Here is a 17265-nt window from a genome sequence, read left to right on the forward strand (position 1 = left end):
TCAAAAACTGGGTAGTAGTCAGCACATGAGAAATAATTACACAACCACTCAACAATTTAAACTTTGGCCTAACAGTAATGCGAAACCAAATAACAAATTTAAACTGAGTGACATCATCAGGTCTGCATTTTAAAAGATCCCTCTGGCACAGGTGTTAAGGACAGATAGAAGGCTACTGGCAGTGAGACCAGTTAGGAAATAATTACAGTAGCCTAGGTGAGAAAATGTAAGTATGTGAACTGAACTGAAACGGGGTGGGGAAGGTATTGTCAGGAAAAAAAGTTTAATGTTATGTGCATTTCTGCACATCTTGTGAGAAGAGGTACTGACTCCCTTTGTTCTGTATATTTATATAATAAACAGCCTTAGAAGATATAGTGTCTCCTCAAAGAGCAAAAGGCAGGTTTGTTTACTGTCCGGTATAATAAAGATACTGTCACTCCCCAGGGCAAAGGGTAGGAAGGCTTACTGCCCATTATAAAAGATCTGGTCCCCTAAGCTGGGAGTTCCTTTCCTGTAACCCACCCAATTGTGTGTGCAGGCATCAATCACTTGGCTCTCTCTGCAGTATCCTGTAGAAATTGTGGCTGGTTATCTGACACAAGTGCTGACTATTGCCAGGAGTAATGACAGCTTTTGTCTCTGACCAGGAGTCTCATGTCTTCTACTCGAATCCATGGAATTGTGCAGGCTAACTTGTGAGCTTCCACAAAGGGTAAGATCTCAACCCCTCACAATTTTTGACAGTTTTGGTAATGAAGATGGAATGCTGACAAAGACAAAGCTTTTTAGAAACAGAATGAAAGGACAGTTAGCAGGAACTGAGAGAAGTCCATGGGAATCGGGAGTGAACATGTTGACCAGATTGTATGGCCCCCCAGGCAATGTCTGGTCCTCTACTTCACTGCCTGCTAATGATGCTGAACTGGGGCGGCAGTTTCAGGCTGAGTACCAGGAAGTAGTTTCAAACACAGCAGCCTGAACGATGCCCTGGTTACTGTCAGCTATCCACCAAGCTCACCAGGTCGGCCCTGTAAACAACTAGTAATAGGATTTGTCTGGCAGAGGGAGGCGGGAGCACCATAAATGTATCCATACTGAGTGTGAAAGAAGGAAAACTGTAACCACTGTGGGCAGAACCAGGAGAATCTTTAGCAACTGCTAGTTTGCTGGGGAGATTGAGGGGGTGGGAGGGGCACATAATGCTTGTTAAAGAAGAAAGGCAACACCTGGCTATTTTAGTGCTCAGCCCCTCCTGCAGTCTGTCTTCTCAACATTAACCCCATTCGAGATAAGTAAAAGACCTCAGGTTTTGGCAGTGGGCCCTGTCTGCTATAAGACAGTTCTGGTCCTTCTGGGAAACTTTCCCTGAAACAATCTCCCAAGGGCACTGACTAGTCTTTGGGCTCTTCCGTACTAAAGTGGATTTTAAGTGATTTAGCAAATGATTCACCACAGAATGAGAAACTCACCCACAGAAATCTAGATTAAATTCTATCAGCTTCAGAAAACCCTCCTAGTCCTTATGCTGAAATCAAGCAAGAATTGAAGAGCTGTTCTTTTGACAATGGAGCGAGCAGCAGATAGTCCACATTAGGTGGACTCCTAAAAACAACGATGCCACCCGTGCAGATCAAGCCCAAGTCGGCCAAAGAGTACAAACTCATGGCCCCCGCCGGGAAGTGATGTGGCTGTAGCCGCTGAATCAAGGCATCCCTAACGGAAATGGATGATGCCAGTCAGCAATGACGGCCCTGCCACAGAGTACACAACACAGGGCTTTGGGTGCCCCAAATGCTCACAGCTACGGCACCACTCAAAACTGAAATAAATTCACCTTGTTTACTGGTGCAGAGCTGCTCTCTCCCAGCCTCCCCCTACACCCTTTAAAGAGAAAGATTGTTAGGGGCGGGGCCAAGTTCTCCCAGTCCCCAAAGGGAACTGAAGAGCAAACATACCTGGCTTTGCAAGATCACTGTAGGGAGGGGAGGGACATTTTATAGCTCTGACTGATACATATTGGAGCCCATGTCACCTTCATGCCTCACCCTGTGGAGGGAGAGGGTACCTGCTTTCAGCTATGAAGTATGGGTGCAGTTCATGGTGCGGAAGAGACGCTAATGTGTTCTTTTGGGTGGGACTCTTGGTACCAACTCAATGTACTACTGTTGTGGCTTCCAACACTGAATGTATAATTGGTATTCATATTTTTCATGCTTGCACGGTGAATACTCTTAAGAGCCAGAGGGGATTATGCCACCTGGGAAGAGCCACATGTAGAAAAGCACTAGCAGCCTTAGTGGCCCACAGTCCTTATGACCCCTCTGAGTACAAGTTTCTGTGCCTGGGTAATGTTACTGACTGGAGCTTCTGACAAGAGGAACAGCCTCCACCAGAGAGGCCCCTTAGACTTGGTATATTCAAGAATGCAGCCAGCCTGGCCCCTATGACCTCTCAGCTCTACAGGAAAGAGTGGCAGCTACCCCTTTAGGGAAAATTTATTTTCCATTCTGTTGGTTCAATGAGGCCCTTGATTCACAGAGGATCCCCTAAATGCCTGGGCCTGGTGCACTAATGACTCAACTAAGCTGAGACCCTGTGGTGTTCCGTGGACTGCTGTGCTGTTCAACCTCAGTGTCAGCTATGCAGAAATGAAAGTGGGTGTGGCTGCTGTGCTCTGCGGGCAGAACTCAAGGATGTTCTCAGAGATCCTGCTGATATTCCCGGTGATGAACCTTGTTAGGCTTCTACTGATATGGGGCTAATACCCATTGGTAATAGTTGTTTGGGTCTGCTACTTAGAAAACTACAGACTGACATCTTAAAGACTTGCCATATAAACTGTGGAGACAGACAGTAGTTGCCGAGCAGACCACCTAGGTCACTAATATGGGCCATAGTAAGGGCCCAATGTCTGGTGAAGCTAACAGGAGTCCAGCTGCTGATGAAGCCTGCACTGCCCAGACTGCCATCTCTGCCGGCAGATCCATCACCACTCCAGATGCGTCAACACATGGACCATCATTGAACAGACACAGAGTAAAGGACTCTGTTCCTGATGCAGAGGCAACTGGTGACTCCCAGAAAAAGACCCATTCATCTCATGGTGAGAGAGGCCACATCTCCTGCCACTGGCAGACCGGCTACATCAGACCTTTAACCCCGTCTTCACACCATCAGTAGTGCCTCACCGCTCATGACACTCTTCCAGGTTATGGTATTACAATACCAATCCAATCAGCTGGCTCCAACCATACCACTGTGGCCCCTGACACTAATCTGTCATGTTTTTCACTTTCCAAACCATTTGCTAGCTGACAATGGTATACTTTTTAACACAAAAGTCACAAAAAATGGGTTGTTTGTCAAAGTATGTGATGGCCTTCCACACTCCCTACCATCCACAGGCATCTTGTATTGGTGAGTGTTGAAACAGCGTCCTCAAAAATCAACTTAAAAAACTCAAAAACAAAAGACAACTGAATTCAAAAATGGTCAAAGGACTTGAATAGACATTTCTCCAAAGAAGATATACAAATGGCCAGTAAGTACATGAAACGGTGTTCAACATCACTAATCATTAGGGAAATGCAAATCAAAACCACATGACACCAATATGTATAAAATAGATAACTGAGGAGGAGAAGATGGCGGAAGAGTAAGACACGGAGATCGCCTTCCTCCCCACAGATACACCAGAAATACATCTACACGTGGAACAACTCCTACAGAACACCTACTGAACGCTGGCAGAAGACCTCAGACCTCCCAAAAGGCAAGAAAGTCCCCACGTACCTGGGTAGGGCAAAAGAAAAAAGAAAAAACAGAGACAAAAGAATAGGGATGGGACCTGCACCAATGGGAGGGAGCTGTGAAGGAGGAAAGGTTTCCACACACTAGGAAGCCCCTTCGCGGGTGGAGACTGCGGGTGGCGGAGGGGGGAAGCTTCGGAGCTGCGGAGGAGAGCACAGCAACAGGGGTGTGGAGGGCAAAGCGGGGAGATTCCCGCACAGAGGATTGGTGCCGACCGGCACTCACCAGCCCAAGAGGCTTGTCTGCTCACCAGCCGGGGCGGGCAGGGCTGGGAGCTGAGGCTCGGCTCCAGTCAGAGTGCAGGGAGAGGACTGGGGCTGGCAGCGTGAACACAGCCTGCAGGGGCTTAGTGCACCACGGCTAGCGGGAGGGAGTCCAGGGAAAAGTCTGGACCTGCCGAAGAGGCAAGAGACTTTTTCTTCCCTCTTTGTTTCCTGGTGCGCGAGGAGAGGGGATTAAGAGCGCTGCTTAAAGGAGCTCCAGAGACGGGCGCAAGCCGCGGCTAAAAGCGTGGACCCCAGAGACGGGCATGAGACGCTAAGGCTGCTGCTGCCGCCACCAAGAAGCCTGTGTACGAGCACAGGTCACTATCCACACCCCCCTTCCAGGGAGCCTGTGCAGCCCGCCACTGCCAGGGTCCCGGGATCCAGGGACAACTTCCTGGGAGAACACACGGCGCGCCTCAGGCTGGTGCAATGTCACGCCGGCCTCTGCTGCCACAAGCCCGCCCCGCCTCCGTACCCCTCCCTCCCCTAGGCCTCAGTGACCCAGAGCCCCTGAATCAGCTGCTCCTTTAACCCCGTCCTGTCTGAGCGAAGAACAGACGCCGTCTGGCAACCTACACGCAGAGGCGGAGCCAAATCCAAAGCTGAGCCCCGGGAGCTGTGAGAACAAAGAAGAGAAAGGGAAATCTCTCCCAGCAGCCTCAGAAGCAGCGGATTAAAGCTCCACAATCAACTTGATATACCCTGCATCTGTGGAACACCTGAATAGACAACGAATCATCCCAAATTGAGGAGGTGGACTTTGAGAGCAAGATTTATGATTTTTTCCCCTTTTCCTCTTTTTGTGAGTGTGTATGTGTATGCTTCTGTGTGAGATTTTGTCTGTATAGCTTTGCTTCCACCATTTGTCCTCGGGTTCTATCTGTCCGTTTTTTTCTTTAAAAAAATTTTTTTTCTTAATAATTATTTTTTATTTTAATAACTTTATTTTATTTAATCTTACTTTATTTTATCTTCTTTCTTTCCTTCCTCCCTCCCTCCCTCCTTTCTTTCTTTTTCTTTCTTTCCTTTTCTTTTCTTTCTACTTTTTCTCCCTTTTATTCTGAGCCGTGTGGATGAAAGGCTGTTGGTGCTGCAGCCAGGAGTCAGTGCTGTGCCTCTGAGGTGGGAGAGCCAACTTCAGGACACTGGTCTACAAGAGACCTCCCAGCTCCACATAATATCAAATGGCAAAAGTCTCCCAGAGATCTCCATCTCAACACCAGCACCCAGCTTCACTCAATGATCAGCAAGCTACAGTGCTGGACATCCTATGCCAAACAACTAGCAGACAGGAACACAACCCCACCCATTAGCAGAGAGGCTGCCTAAAATCATAATAAGGCCACAGACACCCCAAAACACACCACCAGACGTGAACCTGCCCACTAGAGAGACAAGATCCAGCCTCATCCACCAGAACACAGGCACTAGTTCCCTCCACCAGGAAGCCTACACAACCTACTGAACCAACCTTAGCCACTGGGGACAGACACCAAAAACAACGGGAACTACGAACCTGCAGTCTGCAAAAAGGAGACCCCAAACACAGTAAAATAAGCAAAATGAGAAGACAGAAAAACACACAGTAGATGAAGGAGCAAGATAAAAACCCACCAGACCTAACAAATGAAGAGGAAATAAGCAGTCTACCTGAAAAAGAATTCAGAATAATGATAGTAAAGATGATCCAAAATCTTGGAAATAGAATAGAGAAAATGCAAGAAACATTTAACAAGGACCTAGAAGAACAAAAGATGAAACAAACAACGATGAACAACACAATAAATGAAATTAAAAATACTCTAGATGGGATCAATAGCAGAATAACTGAGGCAGAAGAACGGATAAGTGACCTGGAAGATAAAATAGCGGAAATAACTACTGCAGAGCAGAATAAAGAAAAAAGAATGAAAAGAACTGACGACAGTCTCAGAGACCTCTGGGACAACATTAAATGCACCAACATTCAAATTGTAGGGGTTCCAGAAGAAGAAGAGAAAAAGAAAGGGACTGAGAAAATATTTGAAGAGATTGTAGTTGAAAATTTCCCTGATACGGGAAAGGAAATACTTAATCAAGTCCAGGAAGCACAGAGAGTCCCATACAGAATAAATCCAAGGAGAAATACACCAAGACACATATTAATCAAACTGTCAAAAATTAAATACAAAGAAAACATATTAAAAGCAGCAAGGGAAAAACAACAAATAACACACAAGGGAATCCTCATAAGGTTAACAGCTGATCTTTCAGCAGAAACTCTGCAAGCCAGAAGGGACTGGCAGGACATATTTAAAGTGATGAAGGAGAAAAACCTGCAACCAAGATTACTCTTACCCAGCAAGGATCTCATTCACATTTGATGGAGAAATTAAAACCTTTACAGACAAGCTAAAGCTGAGAGATTTCAGCACCACCAAACCAGCTTTACAACAAATACTAAAGGAACTTCTCTAAGCAAGAAACACAAGAGAAGGAAAAGACCTACAATAACAAACCCAAAACAATTAAGAAAATGGGAATAGGAACACACATATTGATAATTACCTGAAATGTAAATGAATTAAAATGCTCCCACCAAAAGACACAGACTGGCTGAATGGATACAAAAACAAGACCCATATATATGCTGTCTACAAGAGACCCACTTCAGACCTAGAGACACATACAGACTGAAAGTAAGGGGATGGAAAAAGATATTCCGTGCAAATGGAAACCAAAAGAAAGCTGGAGTAGCAATTCTCATATCAGACAAAATAGACTTTAAAATAAAGACTATTAGAAGAGACAAAGAAGGACACTACATAATGATCAAGGGATTGACCCAAGAAGATATAACAATTGTAAATATTTATGCACCCAACACAGGAGCACCTCAATACATAAGGCAAATACTAACAGCCATAAAAGGGGAAATCGACAGTAACACATTCATAGTAGGGGACTTTAACACCCCATTTTCACCAATGGACAGATCATCCAAAATGAAAATAAATAAGGAAACACAAGCTTTAAATGATACATTAAACAAGATGGACTTAATTGATATTTATAGGACATTCCATCCAAAAACAACAGAATACACATTTTTCTCAAGTGCTCATGGAACGTTCTCCAGGATAGATCATATCTTGGGTCACAAATCAAGCCTTGGTAAATTTAAGAAAATTGAAATTGTATCAAGTATCCTTTCCGACCACAACACTATGAGACTAGATATCAGTTACAGGAAAAGATCTGTAAAAACTACAAACACATGGAGGCTAAACAGTGCACTACTTAATAACGAAGTGATCACTGAAGAAATCAAAGAGGAAATCAACAAATACCTAGAAACAAATGACAATGGAGACATGACGACCCAAAACCTATGGGATGCAGCAAAAGCAGATCTAAGAGGGAAGTTTATAGCAATACAATCCTACCTTAAGAAACAGGAAACATCTCGAATAAACAACCTAACCTTGCACCTAAAGCAATTAGAGAAAGAAGAACAAAAAAACCCCAAAGTTAGCAGAAGGAAAGGAATCATAAAGAACAGATCAGAAATAAATGAAAAAGAAATGAAGGAAACAATAGCAAAGATCAATAAAACTAAAAGCTGGTTCTTTGAGAAGATAAACAAAATTGATAAACCATTAGCCAGACTCATCAAGAAAAAAAGGGAGAAGACTCAAATCAATAGAATTAGAAATGAAAAAGGGGAAGTAACAACTGACACTGCAGAAATACAAAAGATCATGAGAGATTACTACAAGCAACTCTATGCCAATAAAATGGACAACCTGGAAGAAATGGACAAATTCTTAGAAATGCACAACCTGCCAAGACTGAATCAGGAAGAAATAGAAAATATGAACAGACCAATCACAAGCACTGAAATTGAAACTGTGATTAAAAATCTTCCAACAGGGCTTCCCTGGTGGCACAGTGGTTGACAGTCCACCTGCCGATGCAGGGGACATGGGTTCGTGCCCCGGTCCGGGAAGATCCCGCATGCCACGGAGCGGCTGGGCCCGTGAGCCATGGCCACTGAGCCTGCGCATCCGGAGCCTGTGCTCCACAACGGGTGAGGCCACAACAGTGAGAGGCCCGCGTACTGGGAAAAAAAAAAGAAATCTTCCAACAAACAAAAGCCCAGGACCAGATGGCTTCACAGGCGAATTCTATCAAACATTTAGAGAAGAGCTAACACCTACCCTTCTCAAACTCTTCCAAAATATAGCAGAGGGAGGAACACCTCCAAACTCATTCTACGAGGCCAACGTCACCCTGATACCAAAACCAGACAAGGATGTCACAGAGAAAGAAAACTACAGGCCAATATCACTGATGAATAGAGATGCAAAAATCCTCAACAAAATACTAGCAAACAGAATCCAACAGCACATTAAAAGGATCATACACCATGATCAAGTGGAGTTTATTTCAGGAATGCAAGGATTCTTCAATATACACAAATCAATCAACGTGATACACCATATTAACAAATTGAAGGAGAAAAACCATATGATCATCTCAATAGATGCAGAGAAAGTTTTTGACAAAATTCAACACCCATTTATGATAAAAACCCAGCAGAAAGTAGGCATAGAGGGAACTTTCCTCAATGTAATAAAGGCCGTATATGAAAAACCCACAGCCAACATCGTCCTCAGTGGTGAAAAACTGAATCCATTTCTGCTAAGATCAGGAACAAGACAAGGTTGCCCACTCTCACCACTCTTATTCAACATAGTTTTGGAAGTTTTAGCCACAGCAATCAGAGAAGAAAAGGAAATAAAAGGAATCCAAATCGGAGAAGAAGAAGTAAAGCTGTCACTGTTTGCAGATGATATGATACTATACATAGAGAACTCTAAAGATGCTACCAGAAAACTACTAGAGCTAATCATGAATTTGGTAAAGTAGCAGGATACAAAATTGATGCACAGAAATCTCTGGCATTCCTATACACTAATGATGAAAAATCTTAAAGTGAAATCAAGGAAACACTCCCATTTACCACTGTAACAAAAAGAATAAAATATCTAAGAATAAACCTACCTAAGGAGACAAAAGACCTGTTTGCAGAAAATTATAAGACACTGATGAAAGAAATTAAAGATGATACAAATAGATGGAGAGATATACCATGTTCTTGGATTGGAAGAATCAACATTGTGAAAATGACTCTACTACCCAAAGCAATCTACAGATTCAATGCAATCCCTATCAAACTACCACTGGCATTTTTCACAGAACTAGAACAAAAAATTTCACAATTTGTATGGAAACACAAAAGACCCTGAATAGCCAAAGCAATCTTGAGAAAGAAAAAAGGAGCTGGAGGAATCAGGCTCCCTGACTTCAGACTATACTACAAAGCTACAGTAATCAAGACAGTATGGTACTGGCACAAAAACAGAAAGATAGTTCAATGGAACAGGACAGAAAGCCCAGAGATAAACCCACACATATATGGTCACCTTATCTTTGATAAAGGAGGCAGGAATGTACAGTGGAGAAAGGACAGCCTCTTCAGTAAGTGGTGCTGGGAAAACTGGACAGGTACATGTAAAAGTATGAGATTAGATCACTCCCTAAGACCATACACATAAATAAGCTCAAAATGGATTAAAGACCTAAATGTAAGGCCAGACACTCTAAAACTCTTAGAGGAAAACATAGGCAGAACACTCTATGACATAAATCACAGCAAGATCCTTTTTTTTTTTGCAGTACGCGGGCCTCTCACTGCTGTGGCCTCTCACGCTGCGGAGCACAGGCTCTGGACACGCAGGCCCAGTGGCCATGGCTCACGGGCCCAGCTGCTCTGTGGCACACGGGATCCTCCCAGACTGGGGCACGAACCCGTGTCCCCTGCATCGGCAGGTGGACTCTCAACCACTGCGCCACCAGGGAAGCCCAGCAAGATCCTTTTTGACCCACCTCCTAGAGAAATGGAAATAAAAACAAAAATAAACAAATGGGACCTAATGAAACTTCAAAGCTTTTGCACAGCAAAGGAAACCATAAACAAGACCAAAAGACAACCCTCAGAATGGGAGAAAATATTTGCAAATGAAGCAACTGACAAAGGATTAATCTCCAAAATTTATAAGCAGCTCATGCAGCTCAATAACAAAAAAACAAACAACCCAGTCCAACAATGGGCAGAAGACCTAAATAGACATTTCTCCAAAGAAGATATACAGACTGCCAACAAACACATGAAAGAATGCTTAACATCATTAATCATTAGAGAAATGCAAATCAAAACTACAATGAGATATCATCTCACACCAGTCAGAATGGCCATCATCAAAAAATCTAGAAACAATAAATGCTGGAGAGGGTGTGGAGAAAAGGGAATACTCTTGCACTGCTGGTGGGAATGTGAATTGGTACAGCCACAATGGAGAACAGTATGGAAATTCCTTGAGAAACTACAAATAGAAGTACCATATGACCCAGCAATCTCACTACTGGGCATAAACCCTGAGAAAACCACAATTCAAAAAGTCATGTACCAAAATGTTCACTGCAGCTCTAGTTACAATAGCCCGGAGATGGAAACAACCTATGTGTCCGTCATCGGATGAATGGATAAAGAAGATGTGGCACATATATACAATGGAATATTACTCAGCCATAAAAAGAAATGAAATTGAGCTATTTGTAATGAGGTGGATGGACCTAGAGTCTGTCATACACAGTGAAGTAAGTCAGAAAGAGAAAGACAAATACTGTATGCTAACACATATATATGGAATTTAAGAAAAAAAATGTCATGAAGAGCCTAGGGGTAAGACAGAATTAAAGACACAGACCTACTAGAGGACTTGAGGATATGGGGTGGCGGAAGGGTAAGCTGTGACTAAGCGAGAGAGTGGCATGGACATATATATACTACCAAACGTAAAATAGATAGCTAGTGGGAAGCAGCCTCATAGCACAGGGAGATCAGCTCGGTGCTTTGTGACCGCCTGGAGGGGTGGGATAGGGAGGGTGGGAGGGAGGGAGACTCAAGAGGGAAGAGATATGGGAACATATGTATATGTATAACTGATTCACTTTGTTATAAAGCAGAAACACACCATTGTAAAGCAATTATACTTCAATAAAGATGTAAAAAAAACAAAAAAATAGATAACTCATATAAAAAAAACAAAATGAGACATCACACCCATCAGGATGGCTGCTATCCGCCTCCCGCAAAGAACAAAAGAAAATAACAAATGTTGGCAAGGAGGTGGAGCAATTGGAACCCTTGTGCACTGCTGGTAGGAATGTAAAACAGTACAGCAGCTGTGGAAAACAGAATGGTGGGTCCTAAATACTTAAATAGAGAATTACCATATGGTCCAGCAATTCCACTGCTGGGTATATACCCCAGAGAATTGTAAGCAGAGTCTCCAAGAGGTATCTGTACACTTATGTTTATAGTGGTGTTATTCACAAGAGCCAAAAGGTGGAAGTAACCCTAGTGTCCATCAATGAAAAAATGGATAAACAAAATGTGGTATATATATTCATTCAATGGACTATTATTCAGCCTTAAAAAGGGAGGAAATTCTGACACATACTACAACATGGATGAACCTGAGGATATTATGCTGAGTGAAATAAGCAGTTGCAAAAGAACAAGTATTGTATGACCCCACTTATATGAGATGCCTAGAGTAGTCAAATTCATAGAGACAGAAGGTAACATGGTGGTTGCCAGGGGCTGCAGGGAGAGAGCAATTAAGCTGTTGTTTAATGGGCACAGAGTTTCAGTCTTGCAAGATGAAAACAGTTCTGGAGACTGGCTACACAACACTGTGAATGTACTTAACACTACTGAACTGTACACTTAAAAATAGTTAAGATGAGGGCTTCCCTGGTGGCGCAGTGGTTGAGAGTCCGCCTGCCGATGCAGGGGACACGGGTTCGTGCCCCGGTCTGGGAAGATCCCACATGCCGCGGAGCGGCTGGGCCCGTGAGCCATGGCCGCTGAGCCTGCGCGTCCGGAGCCTGTCCTCCGCAACGGGAGAGGCCACAACAGTGAGAGGCCCGCGTAACGCATTAAAAAAAAAAAAAAAAAAAAAAAAATAGTTAAGATGGGAAATCTTGTTACGTGTATTTTACCACAATTAAAAAACATTTTTTTTAGTCAACTCTAAAAGATTTCTGACTATACCCCCTTTGACTCTTCCTGGTTTACATATGTCAGCAAAGCAGGTTGGTCACTGAACATGGGTGTTCCCAGAAAGAGAATGTCTCCTCTTGGCCACTTGGGATCCGCCCGAGTGTGACGCTTCATTCTTTCCCCTAATGGAGACCCCATGCTGGCCTGATCGGTACAGCCTCTGGGTGGCAGCCCAGCCAAAAGGTGGCCTTGGGAATTTTAACTTAATTGTGGTTTAGCCGCCTGAATTTTCTTGTTGTACTTCTGTGGTCTTAAGTATTCTGCTCACTAAATCCCCTTACATTGTACCATGTGGACCAAAGTGGTGGACATAATAGGATCTCTAAGTTTAATAAAAATGCTCTCATCCCTCTGGCACCTGACCCTTCCAGACAAAAAAGGTCAGGGTGAGGGTCAGGGATAATCGGGAAAAAGGGAAAGGTTAGTGATTGGAATGGGACACACCGACTCTGTAGCGGTGGAAGGAGAACAACCCTGGCACCAGTGAAAGAAAAACTTTAAACCTCAGGAGGTAAGAAGGAGGGACATAGTGATTCTGTCTTTCTGAATCCCCCAGAACCTTCCTCACAAAGGAGAAGTCCCAGGTGTGGCTCTCCCAGATTGTGCAAGTGCCTCAATAAACTGAGCTGCCTGCCAGCTCTGCCACGCCCTGCTGGACAGCTCCGATCACCACGTGATCATCCTCCTCAAGGTCACGGAAAAATCTTAGGAAAGCAGAAGAAGATGGTCCTAGCCCCTGAGCCTCCCACAGAGAACACCTGCCAATACCTCCAGGTGTCTTTCCAAACCCCACCCCCACCCCGCCCAATTCCTGTAGCTATCATTCGGCCACCCCTAAGGGGCAGGTGAATGCTACCTGACAGGTGGCACAGACAAACAGGACAGACTGGACTGACTGCCTTCAGGTAACACCTCCATAAACAAAAAGAAGTACTAGACTCAGTTATTTGTACTGAACTGGGAGCCCTAAGGCTTGCCAGCTGTCCAGGAGGCAACACTGGAGAAACTGCCAGCCTGTGCTCGCTAAGTAGGTCCCACCTGGGGTCGGGGGATGGGAGGGCAGACGACAACTGTAAGCACCACATTCTTCACAGGTGTACTCACGCGGAAGCCAGGCATTACCTTACTTCCCTCCAGAAATGTGGTGATGTGCACTGCGGGGGTGATCGTAAGAGACCTGCAAGTGTTTAAGCAAGCACCACCAGTAGATCCTGTATCCCCAGACGGCTGTGACCTCTCCAAAGTAAGGCTATTCTTGATTGGGCGGAGGGGGCCCTCCCAGAAGGATAACTGACTTGTTAATTATGTGTAATCTGCTCTGAGGCATTTATGCCTGAAATGGGAGTTATCCAATTAGAAATAGTAGTTTGAAATCTGTCCCTGACTTTAGCTGAGGTGAACAATGAGATCGTATCAGCCCTGGAGCCATTCAGGTCAGTGTCAGCTCAGGGGCCAGGATCATTATGGATGACAGAACTGCCCTAGACTTCCTTCCTGCAGGGAGGCCAAATCTGTGCATTCCCTAATACTCCTGCAGTACTTGGGTCAAGTAGAAAGTCAGTACAGAAACTTAAAGAGAAAGCCACTTGGCTCTCTAAGGCAGACCCTGAAGGTTTATGTATTTGTTCAGCTGGCTGGTCTAGGACCCTGGGGAGCATAGTTGAGGTCAAGATTGCAGTTTGGCCTCATCCTGCTACCATGTTGATAGTACGTAAACTAAATTACATATTTTATGAGACAAACTGAATGGCTCCAGTACCTGGCTCTGTCAGACAGATTACTCAGGGTGGCCAATGAAGAGCATAATCATGGGAAATTTTACCAGAAGCCAAGAAGGGAGAGACATGAGGGGTGAATGCTGTTGGAAGGCAATTATCCTTGGGCCCACTGCATTTCTGTGCATCTTGTAGGTGGAGGCGCTGCCTCTCTTTGTTCCAGACTATCTTAAGTATGTCTGTCCAGCGAACAGCGAACAGCCAGGAAGGATAGAAATGCCTCCTTCAGGAACAAAGGGCAGGTTTGTTCACCATCTAGCACAATAAAGACGTCACCTCCCTCCAGGATTAAGGTCAGGCAGGCTTACTGCCCATTATGAAGGTCTGGAGGTTCCTCTCCTGTAACAGGCTGCACTGCAAATGTAGGAGCGGCGCCACCACAGGCATCACTCACCCTCCTCACAGCCCTCTATGGAGCATGGGGCTAGGAAACCAACTCGAACGCTAACAACTCCGATCCTGCTACTGCGAGGAATCAAGTCCGATGTCTCTGACTGAGAAGTCTTGTGTCTTCTACCAGCATCCATGAAACTATGGCAGGCTAACTTGTTAAACTGCAGTTAGCTACATTTTTGTGTGTGTGTGCCCCTACATATCTCAAACTCCTTCCTTGTCTGACAGTTCCAGCACAAGATTAACTAGTACAAATTTTAGCTAAATTTTGCTTGACATGGAATTAAGTTTAGGTACTCATTATTCCACAAAAGGAAAAATAGAGATTTCACTGGAAAGGAAAAAAAAAAAGATGGATCACCACTCACCTTGGTGTGCTCCTAACTCCCGAACACTCAACACTCATCCTGTGTCTCCTTTACAAGGCTGCCTGACAGGTATGGTGCCTCCCGGTTTAGTTGTAGGATCTTCCCCTTTTATCCTTGGCAAACTCATCCACATTCAGGTCTAAATTACTCTTACACTCACATAAACTTTTCTCTATTCTAGATCTCTCCTCTGCGCTACAAAATCATACAAACACCTGCTATGTTCCTCTGGGATATTTCAATGGTACCTCAAAATGAATGTGCCCAAAATCACACACAGAGTCAACTTTACTTCCTACTTCAGTTCTCTATCAAGTTATATAGTTCAGACATCTAGCACTTATTTCATACCCAATATCACTAAATCTTGTCACATTTACCTTTAAGTACCAGAAATTTGTTTCCTTCTGTTTCCAACACTTTAATCCTAGTCAATCTACTATCATCTCTCACCTTGGCTACTGCATCTGCCGTCTAACTGGTCCACCTGCATCCAATCTAGCCTCTTTCCAATCTGTTCTCCACGGTATAACCATGGTGATCTTCACCAAAAAAGTAAACTTGTGAAGACAAAATGAAAAAATCTGAAGCTATCTTACCTGCTTAAATCCTATTTAAAAGAATATCCCACATGGTTCCCAGTCTTCATGGGAAAAACAAATTCAAAATGGCTCAAGTTCTTTAAATATTTTTCTCAAACATCATGGTGGCCACAACTCTCCTTAAAATCATCTTTTTTTCATTCTTCCCATTTCCCTCACACACTGTAGCACTATTCAGGACACTATTTCAAATTACTTGAAAAAACTTTTCTCTGAGTTTACTCCCTCCCCAGCCTCCCAAATCGAATCATGAAAGTCCACATCACAACCCGTCTGGCGGTGTACAACCCTCCATATGACAGGGTGAGTGAATAAAGCAGGAGGAGGAGGGGAACGGGCTTGGAACATTTGTATAACAGCAGCATGCATATGTTCACCAAGCCAAAGTTAGCTTTTCCAAGGAGACCAATTCCTTCTCATATTTGAATTTCCTTACTTTCACACTTTATCTTTAGATGGCAAAAGAAGCAGTCTGATATAAAGAAATTAGTTTTCAATTCTAATATAATACCATAAAAGTCAAGAGTATCCCAAGCTGAGAGGGACTAGCAGGCTGCAGCACCCTACAGCAATCCCTAGACCCGTGAAGCACAGGTGAAAACCACTCATTTTTTTAAAAAGGCACACAAATGTGAAATCAGAAAGCCTTGGTTTGAACACTCTTTCACTTACTAGTTATGAAATTTTATACAAGTTTTAACTCACTAAGATTCCATTTTGCTTATATAAAATGGGGGCTGGGATAATATTAGAATCTATTTATAATATTGCTTAATACAAAAAGTACCAGGGCTTCCCTGGTGGCACAGTGGTTGAGAGTCCACCTGCCGATGCAGGGGGCGCGGGTTCATGCCCCGGTCTGGGAGGATCCCACATGCCGCGGAGCAGCTGGGCCTGTGGGCCATGGCCGCTGAGCTTGCGCGTCCAGAGCGCCTGTGCTCTGCAACAGGAGAGGTCGCGGCAGTGAGAGGCCTGCGTACCGTAAAAAAAAAAAAAAAAAAGTACCAGAAAAAATTAACCACAACTGAATCATATCTATCAAACTATCCAATCTACAGCTCTGCAGTTAAGGCAAAGTATTTTCCAAAATATTAATATAAAAACATGGACACAGCACATGGTGTAAAAACACGACAGACGTTGAAACTGGAGGACATTAAGCTAAGTGCAATACGTCAGATACGGGGCTGGGGGTAGGGGAGACATGTCATGATCTCACTCATATGTGGAATCTTAAAACGTTGAACACTAGAAGCAGAGAGCAGAATGGTGGTTACCAGGGGTGGGGAGGTGGGGGAAAATGAGGAGACATTAGTCAAAGGGGACAAAGTTGCAGGTGTACAGGATGAATAAGTCTAGAGATCCAATGTACAGCATGGTGACTACAGGTAATAATACTATACTGAATCCTGGGAATGTGCTAGGAGAATGGATTTCAAGTGCTCTCATCACACACATACCAAAAAAGGTAACTATATGAGGAAAACATACATTAATTAGCTTGACTGTAGTCATATTTCACTAGGTATATGTGTATCAAATCATGGTGGTGTACATCTTAAATATATGTGATTTTTATGTTAAAAAATAAAACAAAAAAGGAAAGATGACGAATATGAATTATGTTCAAATCTCTAGTTTTGCCACTAGCAATAAAAAAGATTTTAGAAAACTCCTCAGAGCCCAGTCTAACAAGCATTAAGGCTCTAGAAGCTTGAAACTCATTGATTCCAAGGTAGACAAGTCCTAAAGGCTAAAATTCATTTGAAAGAAGAAAGCAGATCTTACAGATATGGGTATCAGTAGGACAAACTTGAGAAAAGATAGAAACCCAAAGACAAGTTCTGATCAATGATCATGCTTGATGATCCAGCA

The 17265-nt window shown here is 43.7% G+C and overlaps 1 protein-coding gene across 18 annotated transcripts in view; it reads right to left on the reverse strand.

Annotated features, from left to right (window-relative positions):
* Positions 1 to 17265, reverse strand: part of ABI1 (abl interactor 1) — a 104575-nt gene that overhangs the window by 27853 nt on the left and 59457 nt on the right. The window lies entirely within an intron of this gene.

This window comes from Phocoena sinus, chromosome 2 (genome assembly GCF_008692025.1).
Source record: "Phocoena sinus isolate mPhoSin1 chromosome 2, mPhoSin1.pri, whole genome shotgun sequence".
NCBI lineage: Eukaryota > Metazoa > Chordata > Mammalia > Artiodactyla > Phocoenidae > Phocoena > Phocoena sinus.